Source organism: Zeugodacus cucurbitae, chromosome 4 (assembly GCF_028554725.1).
Source record: "Zeugodacus cucurbitae isolate PBARC_wt_2022May chromosome 4, idZeuCucr1.2, whole genome shotgun sequence".
Lineage (NCBI taxonomy): Eukaryota > Metazoa > Arthropoda > Insecta > Diptera > Tephritidae > Zeugodacus > Zeugodacus cucurbitae.
The window spans coordinates 1,094,631-1,115,858 of NC_071669.1; the positions used below are offsets into that span (position 1 = coordinate 1,094,631).

Here is a 21,228-nt window from a genome sequence, read left to right on the forward strand (position 1 = left end):
TAGTGACTGTACTGCAGTCAGCAGCGGTTTTATGCCTCAGAGAATGCGTGCCACCATTCAATAGAAACCACAAGTGAAGTTAATTAACCACAGAAAGGTAGTGAACTAATTAGCCATGCAGCGCTCAAGTACCAAACGGGCTGAAAACGTTAATTCATGTGAAAGCGCCTAAAAGTAGACAAGAAATGACGCTAATTAACTCGAAACACACACAACAAAGATTTGAATGTCTCGAAACAAGAAAAGCTGGTGCTCTTTAAGGTGAAATTATTTTAAAACACTAAGCATTCTTGAGCATTTTCGCAACGCTCCCGTAAGATATAACGCTCACTGCAAATTTAAGCATCCAGCTCGTTGTATTCAGACAACCGCGCTTGTGTGCGTGCTGCGCATATGATCAGCAGCGATCAGCGCGTATGCCAACAATGAACAACACACAATGGCGGCCTGCATATATATATATTTGTACGAGTATGCGCATGTTTTGAATGCTATAGCGCGCGCACTGCGCCGCTCGCTCATTCACTCACTCACTCGCTCGCTTATTGGCGCGTACAAGCCTCAAGGCCATTTATAAATACGCGCGGCTAAAAATAAACACAGCGCTACTTGAGCGCAAGGCGGCGGCGGCGCGCGTACAGCCGCAGCGCGTTGAAAAAACGCCATTATGAATGCAAATGCCCACAAAATCAGTATGCGCACATACTCCAGAGGGGTGGAGTGTGCGAATTGTGGCGCTAGCGCGTCGCTTGTCAAGCAAAATGCAAACAAAGCGTCGGCGGCGACTCTGACTGTGAGTTCAAATAAGCGCGTGGCCGCAAGCGAGGCGCTACGCTAGCCAGCAGCACACGCGCAACAACCATGGGTAGACACACATTCACACTCGTGTGCATAGACCAACCATAGTTAGCAAGTCAATGTGTTCTGCGCTCACACATTTACATATACAAATTTTTATGTTTGTGTGTTTGTATTTGTTTTTACTACAACGCGTTTGTTTTCATTTATGCTGTATAGCAGTGTTATTATTTTAATGCCAGCTACGCTTACATCTTTTATGGGCATGTAAACACAAGTTGAAGCAATAAAAGCTTATACAAAATTGTTTGGAAAACCAAAATCGTCTGCAAAAGCGACCAAAAAGCGGCAAAGTTAAAGCGACTAAAATGAAAAATGCGCTTTAAAAAGTGATTTTCTGTGATTTTTCAACAATTTGTATATCAGATGAACCAACTCTGTTACCAGTGAAAAGAAATAATGTGGATCAAGCCGAACTTGGAATTGAGCTTAAGCGCTAAATAATGTTCAAACGCGCTCAAGAACACGGAATCAATTTCTTGAAAGAGAAATTTGCTATTCGAAAGCATGAATAAGACTGAGCACATAGCGAAACGAACGGAGTTATTGAAAGAATTGAGAAGCTTCTCTATTCTATATACTTCAACTCTTCGCTTCACTATATGCTGAGCCTAAAGTATAATTAAGTATGAAGCTTACACTTACGTCTGTACTACAGACAACCCCAACTCTTCGAACTAAACGCTATTTAACTCTGTGAACATATTCGCGTCTAATTAGCAGCTTGTGAAGCTTTTCTCATCTTCATGCCATTTAGCATAATCTAAAAATAGCAAAAATATTACAAGCCATTGATCATTTATATAAATAAATAACACAAGTTTTCAATTCAACTTGTTTGTGCGAGGTTCAGAAATAGTTTTATCAGCGACTTCGCATTATTTTTCAAGCTCATTTGTGTATTTCTATAAATACTTAGAACTTGTAAATTTTAGCACAATTAAGTTTACGACTAATATACATATACTAAAATAGTTTATTTAAGGTTAGGGAATCTTAAATAAGCAACTCGCTAACAAAAATTGAAAAAACTTAATTTATAAAATAACTTAGCGCTTCCATGCGCAAATATTTGAAAAATCCATAATTTGTGCATAAATTAGCAAAAAATATGAAATGTGTTTGCCAAAGATAACAGTAAGCCTTTTCGCTCACAAATCAAATTTCCAACTAAGATAGTACCGCTGAACTGATAATACTCGTGTGTATCATATGTGTGGACTATATATAAAAAAAGAGAAAAATTTTGCAAGAAACGCGTAAAAATTTCAAAAAGATAAGATAAAAAAAAGAAAAGATAATTAATGTTGTTTTGATGGTGAAGGCAATGACAGAAAATATGATAGATTTCAATTTTATTTGCCTGGAAATAATTGCAGAACTGAATTCATGTAACAACAACACCTTTATATTAGGTCTACAACTTTGCTTCCTTTTTTTTGGTGAATTTAAGGCTTTTTTTCACTTAGGACAGATTCACCGTACGTATCCGAAAGCATTCGATCTCTACAAATTTTTGTTGGTTTAATGTTGACACAAATGTCCAAGATCGATATAAAACGATTTAATCGATTTAATCGACCAGTGCTTGACCCTAGAGACTGTCTAATGGAAAACGGTGGAAGCAAAGTTGTATTAATAGAATAATTTCCAGAATTTGTTATATTTCCTCTCATAAATCGATTTTAAAAATCAAATATCTCTTTTATGGAATGCAGTAAAATCAGGCTTACTCAAGAGCACGAAGTTCTTGTTCGTTGCAGTATGAGCTTAACCTAAAACGACTGATACGCTTCGGGTGTACAGACATTGAGCTATTTTGAGCATTTTTGAGCAATAGCTCCATTAATTTAACAGCCAACTGAATTCCTCTATAACAAACCTCCACACAACTCTTTTTACCGCCCTCTTGATAAAGTCTATTAAATTTTATTGCTTTTAGCTAAATTTTATAGCCGCATGGGTTTACATTTCTGTCACTCAAACGGTTAAGTGCAGTTATCAAATTGTAAATGCATATAAAATGTCGCATATATGTTTACATGGCCTACTTGAGATCTATATATGGAATGGTTTTACAGTTATTAGCCACTTTATACAAATATTTTCGCTTAGAAATGCGGCTGCAAACTTTTTAAAATAATTATATATTTATTTATTTACAATTCCTTGAAAAGCTTGTCACAACCGCTTGGTCATTTCATTTGAAAAATCTGGTTTACTATCGTCTGGCGCTGAAAATAGTTCGCCGATATTTTTCGAAATTCAATTTGTTGAATTTCGCCGTTTTAATGATATTTTGCATGTTGCGGCGGCACTCCCGACAGCACAGGCGAGGCGACATTGCAACTCAAAGCGCCGGCGCAACGGCAACGAATAACGAATATATCATAAATGATTGCCCACAACCGCACTGAGTGGCTAGACAGACGTGACGGTGACGGTGACACACCCGGCAAAGTTTTGAGTTGCAACTAAAAATAGAATTAGTAAAAATCCTATCGTGTGTGTGCCCCTTATGTGCGAGTGCTCGAGAGTGACGAGTGGCGGGTATGCGGGCGAGCCTGCGATTGAATGAGTGTTGCTGGGGACGGCGTGTGATTGCAGTTGCGGTTAGTTTCAATTCTATTACTGTAGGGGCTCGCGCCTTTGTTACTGTTACTGTTATTGCCATTGTTGTTGTCGTTGTTGTTAATGTTAAAATTGAAAAGACAGTGAAATAAATTGAATTTGTGAAACTCGTTTGACGCGCCTGCCTGTGACTAAGTTATTTATAGGTCAGCGCCGACGGGAGTCGCGCATTAGTAATATGGTAATGGCTGAGTAATATTTGATTAAAAATATTATAGTATTTCAGTTAAAATATATCTAATTGGATTTTGTTGATTTTTGAAAAAAAAGTCTTATGAATATATGTATATTATGAGCTCTCGAAGTTGAAGATGATGTTTCTCCAAACTACCTTTAAAATGTTCTTGGTATCTTCCACAGATGCTTTTTACTTGTCTGTGGGCTCAGAGAGTTCAAGCAAGAATCCACCAGGGAATTAAATAAATGTTGCTTGGCTTAGTGATCTCAAAAAAATCGTGATTCCTACGATACTAGATAACAACTGATACGCTAGAGGCTCCCAAAGAACTACGCTCTTGTACTAGAAGCCTAGTCTAACTCATCGCTGAGTGTTAGAATAAAATTTTCCACTACAAATTGGCACGTAACACCTTGTTCAGGTTCTTATTTTATTTTTTTGCTAAAAAGACAAAAACTCAAGTGCGCACTCCATATTTTAGACTATAATTGCTGTTGAATGATCGCTTGATTACCTGCTGGGTTTATCAGTCTAAAGTGGCAACCACTTCAGTATGCCAGTAACTCCTCAACAACAACAATATAATGGGACAACAAATCAGCGAACACAAGCAGACGACAGCCACAAGTCAACAATGAGCATTAACTGCCGCGAGCCGCGAAGTCACTACAAATTGGCAAGAAATTGAAATTATTAAGCGCTTATTTATTTATTTATCTAAAGATTTGTGTCATAACACCGCTGTTACGTGCAAAGAACACACGGCCGATAAGAATAGGTGGGTATTTGTGCGGCAGCAATTAAGTGCGTGATATGCCAAATGCAGAGGTGATCATTTAGAGATCATTTGTTGGAGAGATCGAAGGTGTTTGGAGGTGAGCAAGATGCTGATGGAGTACAGGAAGAACAGAAGAGTATAAAATGATGAAGAGTAGCAAGCAAAATATTATTGTTATTATGCTATATAAGACGCATGATCTTCAGCTATATTTAAAGAAAAATTATTTTTAGCTATAACAATTGCGAATTCCAAAAAAAAAAAATTTAAAAGTACAAAAAACATATATATATATTGTTTTAAAAAGACGTTTTTGCCTTATCATCGTCTGACGTTAATAAACAAGTGTTTGGATATCAAAACATTTGATAGCTCGCTTAAACCAAAAAAGTAAAAGTGATGTCTCGCGCTAATAAAGAAGTGTCTTCCATTACTGGTAGGAGCTTATAACAGCACTTCTGATGCTTGAATCTCACTTTTGTTTATGCCGCAGCATATTTTCTTCCACAGTAACGCATTAGGAGGTAGATTTTATTTGTATACTCTCGCAGCAAAAGTTGCTAAGGAAGGGGCATATTTGGATGTAATTTTTTTGTTATTTGCATATATCTCGCAAATCAATGAAGCTATATAAACCAAACTTACTGCAGTTGGTTCTCTTACGTGCCCTATCACACACAATGAAAATGGTTGAAATCGGATAATAACCACGCCCACCTCCCATACAAAGGTTATGTTGAAAATTACTAAAAGTGGGTTATCCCACTAACGAAAAACGTCAGAAACATTAAATTTTACAGAAGAAATAGCAAAAGGAAGCTGCACTCAGATTTTTTTACAAAATGGAAAATGGCCGTGCCGTCGCCCACTTATGGGTCAAAAACTATATCCCTGATGACACGTGTGGAAAATGGATAAAATCGGTTCACAACCACGACAACTTCCCATGTAACTCAATTTTGAACTCCATCTTATTGCTCTACTTCATAATATATACATTAGGAACCAATGAAGATAGCGAAATAAAACTTTACACTAATACTGTTTATGATCTGTGGCATCACTTGTGAAAATCGGAATTTGTCGAAATCGGACTATAACTTTTGAAGGCCTCGAATGTCGAATATGAAGAATTCAGTACCCCATGTTAATCTCTCAGATATTTTAATTTAATTCTTCTAATAGTGTGTCTCTGTACCAGAAATGGTTAAAATCGGGTCATAACTTCCCCTAGCTCTCATATATGTACCTAATTATAGGATTTTCAAATTGGGTCAAATTGTGTGTTATCTTAATAAAAATATATCAACGAATTGCGAGAGTATAAAATGTTCGGTCGCACCCGAACTTAGCCTTTTCTTACTTGTTTATTAATAGTTTCTTCTATATTTATTGAAGAGTTCCCTTGATTGATGTGGCCGTGAAATCGCAGCGTGCACTTGAAGTAATGCTACTATGTTTAGAATAAATAATTTCGTATTAATTAATCACTATTTAGCGCAGTTTTAGGGGCCAGTAGGAAAAACTTAAAGATTTTGAGAATTTATTGATGAACCAACGAAAGATTTATAAGAAGCTTTTTGATGGTAAAAGTATAGTAAAAATTGGTCTATCAAGAGGTCGTGATAATAATTAGATTGTTACTGATATATTGGTATCAAAACCAGACTAGATACATGATACATATCTTCTTACTATCAAACATTAAACTATATGTTGAGAATTTATTGGTGATCCAAGGAGGGATTTATAAAAGCTTTTTGGTGGTAAAAGTAGAGTAGAAATTGGTCCATCAAGAGGTCGTGTTTATAGTTATCTTGACTGAATCGAATGCAGACTCTTCTGAATACATGATACATATCTTCTTACTATCAAACAGCAAACTACATTCATCAATCTCCAATTTCCTGTTGGTTCTACTCCAGTTTAACTATGAACTATATCCAAAAATCCACTTAATTAGTGCGCAAATGACTCAACCAAAGCGAAATGAGCATCACCAGTAGCGATTTATTACTAATATTACCATTGCCATAATTAGCCTATGCCGTACAACAACAACATTAATAACATGCTTTTTATTAGTGCGTTGTGCAGCGAGTACATAACTACACGAGCTTGGTGTTACGCATGTTCTAAATATATATTACATACAAATATAGATAATAATATTGTGCAATATATAAATTTATATTGGTGTGCGTGTGCGTGTGTGTGCGTCAATGGCGCGCCAATCAATGCTTCTGCGAATTGAGCATCGTTAACCCAGTCGCCAATTACTTAGCCGCTGTCAATTATTTAATTTCATATTCGCCGCATTATTCAATCAACAACAAAAGGCGACAAAGCGACAAGCTCGGCACGATCTCTTTAATTGACTTGTCACAAAGAGACTTTGGCTAATTGTTGGCGAGCCTATAAATAACGACAAAAGCCGGTAGTGTACACAAAACAGACAGACATATGTTTATAAATACAAATGTAGATATGTATGTACATCATATTGTATCAGATACATAACTACATGTTGGAGCAAGTACAAGAGATGCTCTGTTACTATCAAATACAATAAATGTGGATATATTATACCCGAAGCGGCTGTGTGCATGCTGGCGCTAGTTGAGTGTGTGTTCTTTGAGAATTTCTCTAGCGACAACAACAACAACAAATGATATAACAACATCCTATGCAATGTGTAGCGGCGCATAGAGCAAGAGTTACTTGTAAACCTTTAATTAATGTTAATCAATTTCATTTAACTCTCGGCGCATGCACACACACACACACACACACACAGACGCAAAGGCAAGCAGCAAGTGGTTCTGTATCTGCGTACGTATTTCGCGTTACAATTCGTTTATTAATGAGCCACTTTCGTTGTGTTCATTTCATTTCATTAAATCTTGGCCGCAACGAAGCGACGCGTCGGCGGCATGTCGAGTGACGTGACATGGACTTTTGGTATTTGGCGCAGTGGCACACACACACACACATCACAACGATTGACGCATGCACAGACACACACATACCAAGAGACACAAATACATGCAAGAACGCAAATGTGGGTGCGTGAGTGTTGTTGTTGTTGTTGTTGGCGTCTATTGATGCCGGTGGCAACCATGCAAACAACCTTGACCATGGCACATTCGCAGCGCGCCAATGAGCTGGCCGATTCTTCGCTTCTATTTATTTACTTGTTATTTGTTGTATTGTTTTGTTGTTGTTGTATTCAGTATATTCATTTGTTGTTTTTTATACGTTCTATTCTTATTAAAATGCAAATCAAATTACGTATGTGTCGCCATGTATGTATGTATGTATTTTTGACAATCATTTCCGGTGTGTTACGCGTTAATTAACAACAACAACAACTATGCATTGTTTTAGGAGGCGAAGTGCTGGCGCCGCAGTTATTGCGCGAATCTTTCTGTTATTATTTTGTCAAAGATAAAAACTAACAAAATAAAAACAAACAAACTGACGCTATTTTTAGCTGCGTTTAAGGCACTTGCTTTTTGAACGTTACAGTTTTGAAGGATGTGTTAAGGCCAGGTGATAGCAGGCTTATGTTGTTGTGAAATTGTAGTAAAATTTGAGTGAAGGTTAAATAGAGTGAAGAGCTAGTGGCGGATCCGCTCCTTAATTTGATGGCAGCAGCAACTATCATTAAACTATCAGCATCTGATTTCCAATATGTGCAATAAATGTTCTAATTACTATCTTAAAAACTGTAACTTGACTCTTATGTGATATTAATATTTCACTGGAAGTAGTCTACTCCAACAATGAAGGTAAAATCTATACTCCATCTGGTATATATCTGGTACTTAAAAAGATTATATAATATTGTATGGATTATATCAAATGTATTGATTAACTTAAGGGGACACAAATCCATGTCAAATTTCGTGAAGATACCACGTCAAATGCGAACATTTTCCATACAAGCCATTGATTCCGATCGTTCAGTTTGTATGGCAGCTATATGCTATAGTGAACCGATCTGAACAATTTTTCGGAGATTAAATTATTTCTATGAACAATAACTCACACCAAATTTCGTGAAGATATGTAGTAAAATGCGGAAGTTTTCCATACAAGCCCTTGATTCCGATCGTTCAGTTTGTATGGCAGCTATATGCTATAGTGAACCGATCTGAACAATTTTTTCGGAGATTAAATTATTTGTATGAACAATAACTCACACCAAATTTCGTGAAGATATGTAGTAAAATGCGGAAGTTTTCCATACAAGCCCTTGATTCCGATCGTTCAGTTTGTATGGCAGCTAGATAGTGAACCGATCTGACCAATTTTTTCGGAGATTAAATTATTTCTATGAACAATAACTCACACCAAATTTCGTGATGATACCACGTCAAATGCGAACATTTTCCTTACAAGCCATTGATTCCGATCGTTCGGTTTGTATGGCAGCTATATGCTATAGTGAACCGATCTGAACAATTTTTTGGGAGATTAAATTATTTGTGTGAAAAATAACTCACACCAAATTTCGTGAAGATATGTAGTAAAATGCGGAAGTTTTCCATACAAGCCCTTGATTCCGATCGTTCAGTTTGTTTGGCAGTTATATGCTACAGTGAACCGATCTGAACCATTTTTTCCGAGATTAAATTATTTCTATGAGCAATAACTCACACCAAATTTCGTGAAGATATGTAGTAAAGTGCGGAAGTTTTCCATACAAGCCCTTGATTCCGATCGTTCGGTTTGTATGGCAGCTATATGCTATAGTGAACCGATCTGAACAATTTTTTCGGAGATTAAATTATTTCTATGAACAACAACTCACACCAAATTTCGTGAAGATATGTAGTAAAATGCGGAAGTTTTCCATACAAGCCCTTGATTCCGAGACATTGAAAAACGAACTCTTGCTATCGTTCAGGGAAAAAATTAAAAATTTCAAGTTTTACATTTGTAACAAATTAGAATTGATGAAAATCGCATTAGGACTAGTTCAGATCGGTCCAGTTTGGTCCTAGTTGATCGGATTATATGAATTAAAAAAAATCGAGTACTAAAAATGACCAAAAATAAACCAAAAAGATAAAGTACAGCTAAATTAAAATATTAATTTGCCACCAAAATTAAGTAGAATTATAGTAATTAATGAATTGGTTGCTAATATTTAAATAATTACTAATTATTACTGATTGTACCCATACTGATTAATTAATTATTTAAATACTTTCTGAAATATTGCTAATAATATTTGCATTAAAGCCCAAAAGCCCAAAACAAATGGCAAAAATTCGAAAACGAACCAAAAAAAAAAATAATTAATATTTTTTCACACGCTCGTTGACAGGTGTCAGGCTGATTGTTTTGGTGTTTTTAAACAGGTACTCTGAGATCCACACACATCCATATATGTACATTTGCCTATAAAAAATATATATCCGCCTGTGAAGCTTAACACGATTTAAGCCACTTGGAGCGGCCAACACTCATTTCGGATTTATGCGTAATTATTTCACGCTCAATTCACGTTGTTTTTTTTTCTTTTTTTTTTTTTGCAATTGTTTGTATTTGTTTTGCATTTTTTTTATTTGATTTGTTGTTTAAGCATTGTTTTTGTTGTCTATGTGTGCTGTTTAGCTCGTGCTGTTATTGACTTAATTACAAAATGAGCAATTATTTATTTACGTTTAATTTAACATAACAACAACAATAATAACAAAGAGTACACAAGGCACTGCAAAAAGTAAAAAATAATGAAACAACAACAAACAAAATAAAAACAAAGCCAAACAAACATTAAAAATATCAATTTGCCTTACATATGCACATGAGCTCTTGGAAATTTAATGGCGTGTTGTTGTTGTTGTTGTTATTAAGTGCATAAAGCTCATAATATACATGTGTGTATGTATATTTAATATGCATATGTATATATGTATATGAACGCCAGCGATTTTTGAAATCAATACGCCAGCCGACAACAAACGTGGGAGTTGCCACGTAATTCATTGTGTGATTACTCGCTAGTTGGCAGTCATAACTTTGAACTTTAAAGTTGTAGATAATTTCGTTTATCTGAGAACCAGCATTAACAGCAATAACAATGTCACCCGGGAAATCCAACGCAGAATCACACTTGCCAACAGTTGTTACTATGGACTGAGTAGGCAATTGAAAAGTAAAGTCCTCTCTCGACGAACAAAAACCAAACTCTACAAGTCTCTCATCATTCCCGTCCTACTTTATGGTGCAGAAGCGTGATGCGATGAGACGGCACTAGGAGTTTTCGAGAGAAAGATTTGGCGGAAGATTTATGGTCCCTTAAACATTGGTAATGGCGAATACCGCAGACGATGGAACGATGAGCTGTATGTGCTATTCGACAGCGGCTACGCTGGCTAGGTCATGTTGTGCGAATGGACGAAAGTGCTCCAGCTCTGGAAGTGTTCGATGCAGTACCCGCTGGTGGAAGCCGAGGAAGAGGGAGACCTCCATTCCGATGGAAGGACCAGTTGGAGAGGGACCTGGCTTCGCTTGGTATAACCAATTGGCGCTAAACTGCCAGAAGCAGAGAAGCGTGGCGCGCTGTTATGGATTCGGCTATAACTGCGTAAGCGGTGTCTACGCCAGTCAAGAAGAAGATTCTTTCGCGCTAGAGAAATCTTTTATTGAGCAGCTCAATATTGCAATTTCCATTTGGGAGTGCGTTTAGCTTTTGTAAAGGGTGTTTTTTTTTTAGAGGTGGGGTTTACAATGAGGCAATATACTTTTTGCAGAGTTGGCCTTTTTGACTTGATTTATTCCTAATTTGTCTAATGCCTTAAAAAAACACCCTTTATTAGACAGAAAAATCTCTGAAGTCTTCATATCAAAACATAGCAGTTGTAGTTAGCTTATTTCCACAAAAAAATTGTTAATTAGTAAGTATACAAAAACAAAAACGCCTACTAAAATCAACAGTTAGTAACTAAAATATCAGGAAATAACAGTATGTTTGTCACATTAATTTGTGTATCTACAAATTAGGCGCATTTGTTATTTACAATTTGATAAGATTACCACAGAGGCCTAGGCAAAGAGTAAATATTGTTGTACAACTACAACAACAATATTATTACAACAACTTCACCGTCTATTTACAATGTGTTAAAATTAACAAATAATCAAATAATATGGTATAAAAATAGTAACGAGTAGTTGCTTCAGTAAATAGAGTAAATGTATAATTGTCTATATGTTATTATTGTTGTTGCTATTATTATATGTATGTGTACATATAAATATTACAATAATAAATTGCTTTATTAATTATTGCGCATTGATTAGGCTTTTAAGCTTAACCAATTAATCAGTTAACAACTGAGAATGTAAACATTGGCGTGTTTAACGACGCCTACTCGCTACACACACACACATACACACATGAACATACAAATATATATATGTATATGTACTACCGCCATTAAAAGCCGTTCGTTTTGGCAAAAGATTACGCGGAGAACAATGGCATCAAGTGAACACGTGTATTTGACAGTTTAATTGACACACGCGTACACGGCGATGGCTTTGCTGGTGGTTGTGAGTTGGATTGAGTTGTGTTAGAAGTTCATGGTGATTCCCCAGCAAGTCGGTGTAGCTGCTCAATTAACTCACTTTTGTGGTTGGCATGTAGCATTTTAAGCCAAAAAAAAATTTATAAAAAGCAAACTGCGACATATACTGGCAGGCAGTCAATGCGAGTGAGCGGCTAAATGTTTTAGTTGTACAGCAAATTATCTACGCCAGTTTATTGGATTACAAACAAGCTATTGTAGATATTAAATGTTGCCTTAAATGTTAGCTTAAGCAATGCCACAACTAATTCACTTTTTGGCTTCAGGGGAGCGATCTGTCAAATAGTTTTTGGTATGACAGCCATTTAAAATTGATGCATTTGAAGAAGAAATAAAATAATGAAGTTAATGAAGACTTTGAACTCTTCCCTGAACGTTTGACAGGCCAAGATTAGTTCACATTAACACTAATTCATATTTAATAACCAAAAATTCAGGGTATCAGAAATGAACAAACGAACTCAAGAAACAGTATGAGGTGTGTTCAAAAAATAACGGGAATTTTCGTTTTTTTTCGAAAATAATAGTTATCCATACGTTTACATTAATGTTCTCTCTGGATATACATACACTTCACTTAGGCCAGCGCTTCTTCCAGTCATCGAAATATTTCTCGATTTTTAAATAGCTTTAAGGGGCACACCTAGTGTGAAATTTCAAAAAATGGATTTTTTTTTCATATTTCGGTAGATTACACCTTTAAAAATAACACATCGATATCTCAAATAGTTTTTGAGTTATAGCAATTTAAAGAGCAGCCGCTCGGTAACAGTGAAAACGATCATTTCATCTTTTAACGCGTTTTTCTCGAAATAGCATTTTCCAAATTTGCTGCAGTGATTACTCAAAAACAAATGAACCGATCACTACCGAATTTTTTTTACATGTTCTATATATAGTTCTCCGTACAAGGACCTATCGATTTTTGATGTGATCAAAAAATCGAATTTTGGCAGGCCAAAAACTACCAAAATTTTGGGTAAAATTCGACTATGTTTTTTTAAACGCCGCCATATGGTAAATTTTTGATATTTTTTTATCGTAGGTCATTGTACTGACAATATTATCTAGTTTAACGAGAATTTTTTTTTTTTTAGATTTCATTCACGGAAAAGGCCGGAATCACCGCAGCAGTGAATGACCTTTGTTTCGCGCCTTTGGAGATCGACTATAACTTAAAAAATATTTAATTTTTTTCTTCAAAAATTTCACTGTATATTCTTGAAACATGTATATAAATATATTCTTAAAATTTTGAAATAATTGACAAAGTATTTCCTTTAATAAAAAGTCCCAAAAATCACCTTTTTTTAGGCCATTACACTAGGTGTGCCCCTTAAGTTTTTTCAGCGATTTCTGGTATGCTTATAAATATGGAAATAGGAAAAAGTCACACGAAGCCATATCTGGCGAATATGGAGGCTGGGGCATAGTTACAGTATTTGTTTTTGGCTAAGAATTCACGAACAAGCAACGAAGTGTGCGCTTTTAACAAACGAAAATTTACAACATATTAATGAAAAATCTTAAAATTGGTATTTTCAGAATTCCCGTTATTTTTTGAACACACCTCAATATAATCAGAGAGTTGAGAAATATGTTTGATGTTTGATTTAAAGTAGTTTTGAGTTTGATCCGATAGTCCGTTCATAACTATTTGAAATTAATATCCGTCCTACAAATAACAACAACGCAAGATAGTGAACTGGTACCAACAAAGTCTCTTACAGCATTGCAAGGCATTAAAATACGGTCAAAATGACAAAGTTTCCAAGAAATATGTTCCAAAGTGGCAAAAAATGCAGAAGAAAACTTCAGAACTCTCATTTAAATGCGAATTGCCGCATATTTATTTGCTAAAAATACCAAAAGTTATTGAACTGCTAAGCGTGTGGGCTTAACTTTTCTCAGTGCGGCAGTCATCTTTCAATTTGTATATGTAATACAATAATCCCAACGAAATAACACTCGGCCAACCACTTATACGGCAACATTGTTAACACAGAGCACACGCCAAAGCCAATTTTGATTTTTCCCAATTTCAACACTGAATAGCAGAAGCTCAAAAACACAGAATCAACAATGTATGTAGCATTTGACCCGTGCGCCAATTCAATGTTATTTGACCAAAAACCACTCAGACGTACGTAACTACAATGTAGAATGGTGGGCATTATGGCAGAATCTCGCAGAGCAAACAAGCAGCAAGCGGAAAATTTCCACGCAACTTATTTGCAGTGAAGCTGTGTAATGCTAACAACAAAAAATGAAAATAAATAAATCGAAAAGTATATACGAAGTTATACTATGTGCTCAAAAAATATTGACACTACCAACATTTATATGCACCACACACACCTATATATATGCATACAATATAACTGTTATGAAATTACTTACGCGATATTGTTGTTATTGTTGCTATGCACGTGCTTGTTTTGGTTGATGTTTTTGTTTAGAACGCACCGTTTGCCGCTACAACTTTGCTTTTGTAATTTTTAATTAACACTATTGTTGTTAGCAACAAACAATTGTTATTGCAAATACTTTTTTATTTTATTTTATATTTTTCTACTTTTTATTTTCGCTTGCGAAATTTTTGTGGAAATTTATTTTGTTGCTGTTTCACGTTTGTGTTGTTGTACGCCACAGACAGCAATGTTATATAAATGCAACGAATTCACTTTGGCGTTTTGATAGCAGCGCTGCTGTAGACCGTTATCCATAACTGCAAAGAGAAGGAAAGAGAAGAGTATTTTATAACGGTGTTTCAAAAAGTTTAAAATGTTAATATTTTGGAAATAAAAAAATGTTGGTTTATAAATAAACTGCAGCAGTAATTAAATATTGTACAATAGCAGGTAGAAGTAGGTGGAAAAAGAAAAAAAATATTTATAAATAACTATATATAGTATATAATGTATTATTTTACGTCTGAGCTAATGCTGATAAATGTTGCATCATTTTTGAGCTGTGATAATACCAAAAAATACTTTAATATCCAATGCAATCTGAACTACAAAAACAAAAACGCAAAATTAGTGCAAAATTATTATTAATTATAATTTTTTTACTTTATTAATTTTTTTTGTAATTTTATGATTTTTTTTTAATTTACAATTTTAATTATCAAATTTAATTTTTTTATTATTGTATTTTTTTTTGTAATTTTAAGATTTTTTTTTAATTTTTTTTTTAAATTAAAATTTTAATTATCAAATTTAAAAATTTTTTTATTGTATTAATTTTTTTTGTAATTTTAAGATTTTTTTAATTTAAATTTTTTTTTTAATTTAAAATTTTAATTATCAAATTAAAATTAAAATTTTAATTATCAAATTAAAATTTTTTTATTTTATTAAATTTTTTTTGTAATTTTAAGATTTTTTTAATTTAATTTTTTTTTTTAATTTAAAATTTTAATTATCAAATTAAAAATTTTTTTATTGTATTAATTTTTTTTGTAATTTTAAGATTTTTTTATATTTCTTTTTAATTTAAAATTGATTTTATTGTATTACATTTTTTTTTGTAATTTTAAGATTTTTTTTAATTTAAATTTTTTATATGTATATATTTTTTTTAATTTAAAATTTTAATTGTCAAATTTAAATTTTTTTATTGTATTAAATTTTTTTTGTAATTTTAAGATTTTTTAATTTAAATTTTTTTATATTTTTTTTAAATTTAAAATTTTAATTATCAAATTAAAAATTTTTTTTATTGTATTAATTTTTTTTTTGTAATTTTAAGATTTTTTTATATTTCTTTTTAATTTAAAATTTTAATTATCAAATTTAAAATTTTTTTTATTGTATTACATTTTTTTTCTAATTTTAAGATTTTTTTAATTTAAATTTTTTCATATATTTTTTTTTAATTTAAAATTTTAATTTAAATTTTTTTTATTTTATTAAATTTTTTTTTGTAATTTTAAGATTTTTTTTAATTAAAATTTTTTTTATATCTTTTTTAATTTAAAATTTTTTTGGAAATAATTTTTTTTAATTTCTTTACAAAAACAGCACATGCTTACATACCACTAAGTAGAAAAGTACACTCATACATACAAACATTCGAAGAGTTATCAGCAGTAATGAAAATATATAGCGTTTCAGCGTTCCACCCCCTCTCAACTAAGTACTCGTATGAGTATAAGTATGTATATGAAACTGCGCGCTATGGAATGTACTAACTACATGCCGATTTGCAGCCAGTTAAGTTTTGGAATTTCATTACAACAACAATAAAAACAACAAATGCCACAAATATTAAAGTTATTTATGACATTTGGGGGGTAAAAATAGAATTCTTTTTTATGCGCGAATGTGCTAATTGTGTAACCGCTGAGCAATAATGCAGGCATGTGGTACGCGTATATCAACGAATACACTCGAAAAACGCTATAAATTCATAACAACTCATATTAAGCAGTATTACTAAGACAGATTAGGGCTACGTACAGAAATATGCGCTTAGTCATAAGCACGCGCAGTTGGCGGAATTTCGCATTTTTATCAAAGTTTGAATAACAAAAATTTGCCAGAAAAACTGTGGAATTGTGTTTGCACAAACAAATTGAAGATAAAATGTTAAAAATATTTGATTTTTTTTTTTAACTTTCAGCGCAATGCTTACAATTTCCAATCGCAGCCATTTATACTTCCATACACAAATAACTATCTTTTAATTGCATTTCCAGTGATTTGTGTGTTTTTTACGCTAATGACAGAAAACAAATTTTACACCACGTGTAGCAATACCGTTTGTTAACAATCGCTCAAAACCTCCGCTTGTCGCCCGCAGAGATTAATGATTGTATTCCACGAATGCCAGCGTTCATATTTGCCTTGTATTCCAAAGTGATCCATTGATCAATGCCGCAACTGAATTTTTTTCGCATTTTTTTTTTAAATGTTTGTGTGTGTGTGAGTGTGCGATTGCATGTAAGTGCATTTCCGCAACGATTGCATTGACAAAAGTTCGCATCAAAGACTAATCCGCTTGTACTGGCAACAACATAGCGAGCCACAAGCACACCGTGCGCCATGGCGTATGAGTGATTCTGTGAAATTTAATCTTTTACCCGATTTTATCATGAATATTCTGCTACAATATTTATTTGCATAACAGTTTGAAGGCAAAACGAATGCTGCACGTGCATTTTTATCGATTTATTTATGCAATTTTCGGCGTGTGTATGTGTGTATGACCATACTGATTATACTGAAGCTAAGCTTGAGTTGCTATTATGCGCTGGCTTTTGGCGTTATCCATCTAATATCACAAAGAATAAAAGCAGTGATGCGCATGATAAGCACTAAGCAAGCTTTATTTTCAACATATCAAAAGCAGTTATTCATTTTAGTGCGTTTGGCAGTAACGTGAAAAAGCATGAATTTTACCTAAAATAGTTTACCGCAGCTTGAATTTCTGCGTCGATAGTTTTGATATTTTATCTTTTCTATGCATTTCCCTTGGATATGCCTTGTTGAAAAACCAACAAATGTGTATTTCCTTTAATATTTACCTTTCCGTTATTAACTGTCTGAAATTTATGGCTACTCAAAGCGCGCCCAAAGGTCAATTATTTGACTTCGGGGCTTGTCTATTTAATCAAGTGTGTTTAATTGGCGTAAACAATATTGTTAACGGTAACTAAACGGTGCCGTAAGGCGCACCAAATCATCTAACTGGCTAAACAAATAGCGTTGAGTCAATACAAAATAAGACAATAATGTCTACAATGCACACACACAAACACACCAAAATGTCTCCAAGCATACACAGTAATCAACTTATGATTGCATGACGGTTGCCGACGGTGTCAGTGTCAGCTAGTCAAGTGCATATTGAACACTGAAACGCTCTTCAAATAACACTTAGCGCGTGTTGTTGGTGTCTCTGTCTGTGTGTGTGTGTGTGCTCACGTATTTGCGGCGATAAAGGATAACGGTTATGCGCGCGTAAATGTTTATTCGCACTAATCGTTGCAAACAAGCACAACCAATCACGCTTTAACCTCTCAATTTCTCAACAGATACCCGTACTCCCTCGTACACTTGCTTCTGGGGGTCCTTAAAGTACAATTCGAGTGCGGCAAGCGACCGCCTGGAGTGCAAATAAACCGCACGACATTTTCATCGCTTAATCGTCGTGTATTTGCCGCTTGTTTGCCTGTCTTGGCTGCAATGGCGGTCTTATTGTAGGCCATAAATTACGAATTCCGCTTTACAACGCTCGACCGCACAGTATCTATGCTGCTGGCTGTGATGCTTGCTTGGGTATTTGCTCAGCAATTTTCTTGCGTAAATTTTACATTCCACATAAATTTTGCCTCAACAATGTTGTGGCATGTAACACTTTTACACACAAAACAGGCAGATAAATGCTTAACTTCAAATCGTGTAAAATTTATGTAGCGGCTTACTTACTACAACAACAAGAATCCTCTAACCACTCACATTCCCTAACCAACTCAGGGGTTTCCTACTTTTATTAAGCAAAGTAGCACTTGCCACGACTGCTGCTTATTACATTATACTGTTACATTTTATATAAGCATAACGGGTTTTATATATGTATGTATGTAACGGTCTTAACGTATTGCCAATGCGGCGTTCTTAATGGCCCTTAAGCGTTTTGCTTGACGACGCGTGTCGTTTAACTTTATGCCACCACAGCTGCTGCAGCCGTGGGCAACGGCGACAACGTATCACCAACAACAAAAAAAAAGCAAAAACCGAAAGGTCCTTTTTGCGCTCCAGCTTGGAAATTGCCACACCAACTGCATACAGCATCCAACGTGCTTGCCACAAAATGTGGCACCATCGTGTTTTAAACGCATTATTTACTGCCATGGTGAGTTGCTCAGTTGCGCAGTCGTGTTGTTGCAGTTGAAGCGCATTTTGTTCATTTTGATGGCAACAAATAGTTACGGGAACTCTAACGAATCTTAATTAACTACGGAAATTGTTTTGAATATTTTATGAAAGAGTGCAACATGCACTCACTCGAAAAAAGAAAAAAAGTTCTGCGACAAGATAAGCAAACTTTTGTGGGGAAAAGTGGCAAGCAGAGTCATTTCACGATATGAGGGGAAGGATAATAGAAATGAAAAAAATTGTGAAGTAAAAAATATGAATTTTTACAGAAATAAAATTTAGTTACCGAGGTTGAGTTGCATGGAGAATTTTTTTTTTTTGCCTTAAGAGCGAACTTAAAGCAAGACGATAATTTTCGTAGCATGCTTCATCGGTTATCAATAAAGTTTTTGACAGTTAAGATTTTTTCCAATTTAGTAGAGAATAGTCTAACATAACATAACGTAGCATAACTTAGCATGACATGGCATAACATAACATAACATAACTTAGCATGACATGGCATAACATAACATAACATAACTTAGCATGACTTAGAATTGCATAACAAAACTTAGCATGACATAGCATAGCATAACATAACATAACTTAACATGGCTTAGCATTGCATAACAAAACATAACATTACGTTGCATAATTTAGCATGACATAGCATAGAATAACATAACATAACTTAGCATGACATAGCATAGCATAACATAACATAACTTATCATGGCATGGCATAACATAACATAACATAACTTAGCATGACCTAGAATAGCATAACAAAACTTAGCACGACATAGCATAGCATAACATAACATAACATAGCATGACATTTCATAGTATAACATAGCATATCATAACTTAGTATGACATAGCATAGCATAACATAACATAACTTAGCATGTCATGGCATAACATAACATAACATAACTTAACATGGCATAGCATAACATAACATAATTTAGCATGACATAGCATAACATAACTTAGCATGACATAGTTTAACATAGCATATCAAAACATAGCATGACATATCATAGCGTAACATAACATAACTTAGCATGACATAGCATAGCATAACATAACTTAGAATTACATTGACTTTTGAACCGATAAAAGCAAGTTTCGTGAATTAATGGAAAAAATACTACCCACAGACACATAGGGTCTGCACAGTGTAGATATTGCTAGATTTAATGAATGCCAAATTACTAACACTAATTACAGATAAATTATTCATATATGTACATAGTATGTATGTCTGCTCTGTGTGGCAGCATCATAAGATGGCCAGCAACAGCAATTTCTCCAGCTATTCAAGAAAAATCAAGGCTAATCGATGTGAGAGTTCAATGAAGCATTGCTAACCCCACTATTTCCTGTTGCACGATCGAATGTTGCAACATCGCAAAAACTGCGAAGAATTGCCGCAAATTATTGTTGTTTTTGTACACTCCGCAATGCAGAAGAAAATGGAAAATTTGCAAAAGAAAATACTTGATGCAATTGCTTAGCCCATTTAAGTAATGAAAATGTCCATCAGCTGAATGATGCAGCACTTTTTGCGGTTACTCCAGCTGTGGGGCGCTCGTATGCCAAAGTGCTAGTGATTGCACACAAAAAGTGTTTTCACTCTTTCAACGCAATTGTACACACTGAGGTAGGAGGTGAGGAAAAAATGTGCAGAAGGGCAAAAGCCGGGCAACATATGGCACTACATACATGACATTGACAAAGCATTTGTATGCGGTTAATGTTGCAAGTAAACGGCGATTTGTTCAATGCTGAAATGCATGAGAGAACTCTCTTTTTATATTTTATTGCACATTTGCATTGCTCACGCTCTCTCTTTTTTATTTGCCACTCAAATATTCACATGCTGCATAAATACCGGAAGTATTATGGTTATGGCACACGCTTGCCACACAATCCAAAGCCCAAAGCCCACAGCCCACAGGAAGATAACGCGCACAGTTAGCTCGTGAGCTCGTAATGCGAGTCTGAGTCAAGTGTTGGCAGCAGTTGGCATTGCATGGCGCATTCTTACAATTTGTTTGTGCGGCAGTTGCGGCAATTTGCATAGAAGCAGGAAAAGCGCCGTGGAATTGTGGCAGGAAGGTAGTAGGTTGCGCACGTCCACAACCAGCCGGCTGCCGCCAGTCGTCGCAAGTACATTGTACTAAGTCGAATTGTGTGGCAAGTGGTGCGATGAAAACGAGCTGCCACAGCGCCAATGGCAGTGGGCAGCCAGTCTCCATCCGTTGCGTCGTGTGGCAAAAGCCAACGCAATGGACTCTGGCCGTCTAGCTGA

The 21,228-nt window shown here is 34.8% G+C and overlaps 1 protein-coding gene across 2 annotated transcripts in view; it reads right to left on the minus strand.

Annotated features, from left to right (window-relative positions):
• Positions 1 to 21,228, minus strand: part of LOC105215858 (receptor-type guanylate cyclase Gyc76C) — a 99,100-nt gene that overhangs the window by 37,098 nt on the left and 40,774 nt on the right. For both annotated transcript variants that reach the window (XM_029044047.2, XM_029043960.2), the window contains exon 3: positions 14,447 to 14,774. The gene's annotated coding sequence lies outside the window, so the exon portion shown is untranslated. The remainder of the gene's footprint in view (positions 1 to 14,446; positions 14,775 to 21,228) is intronic.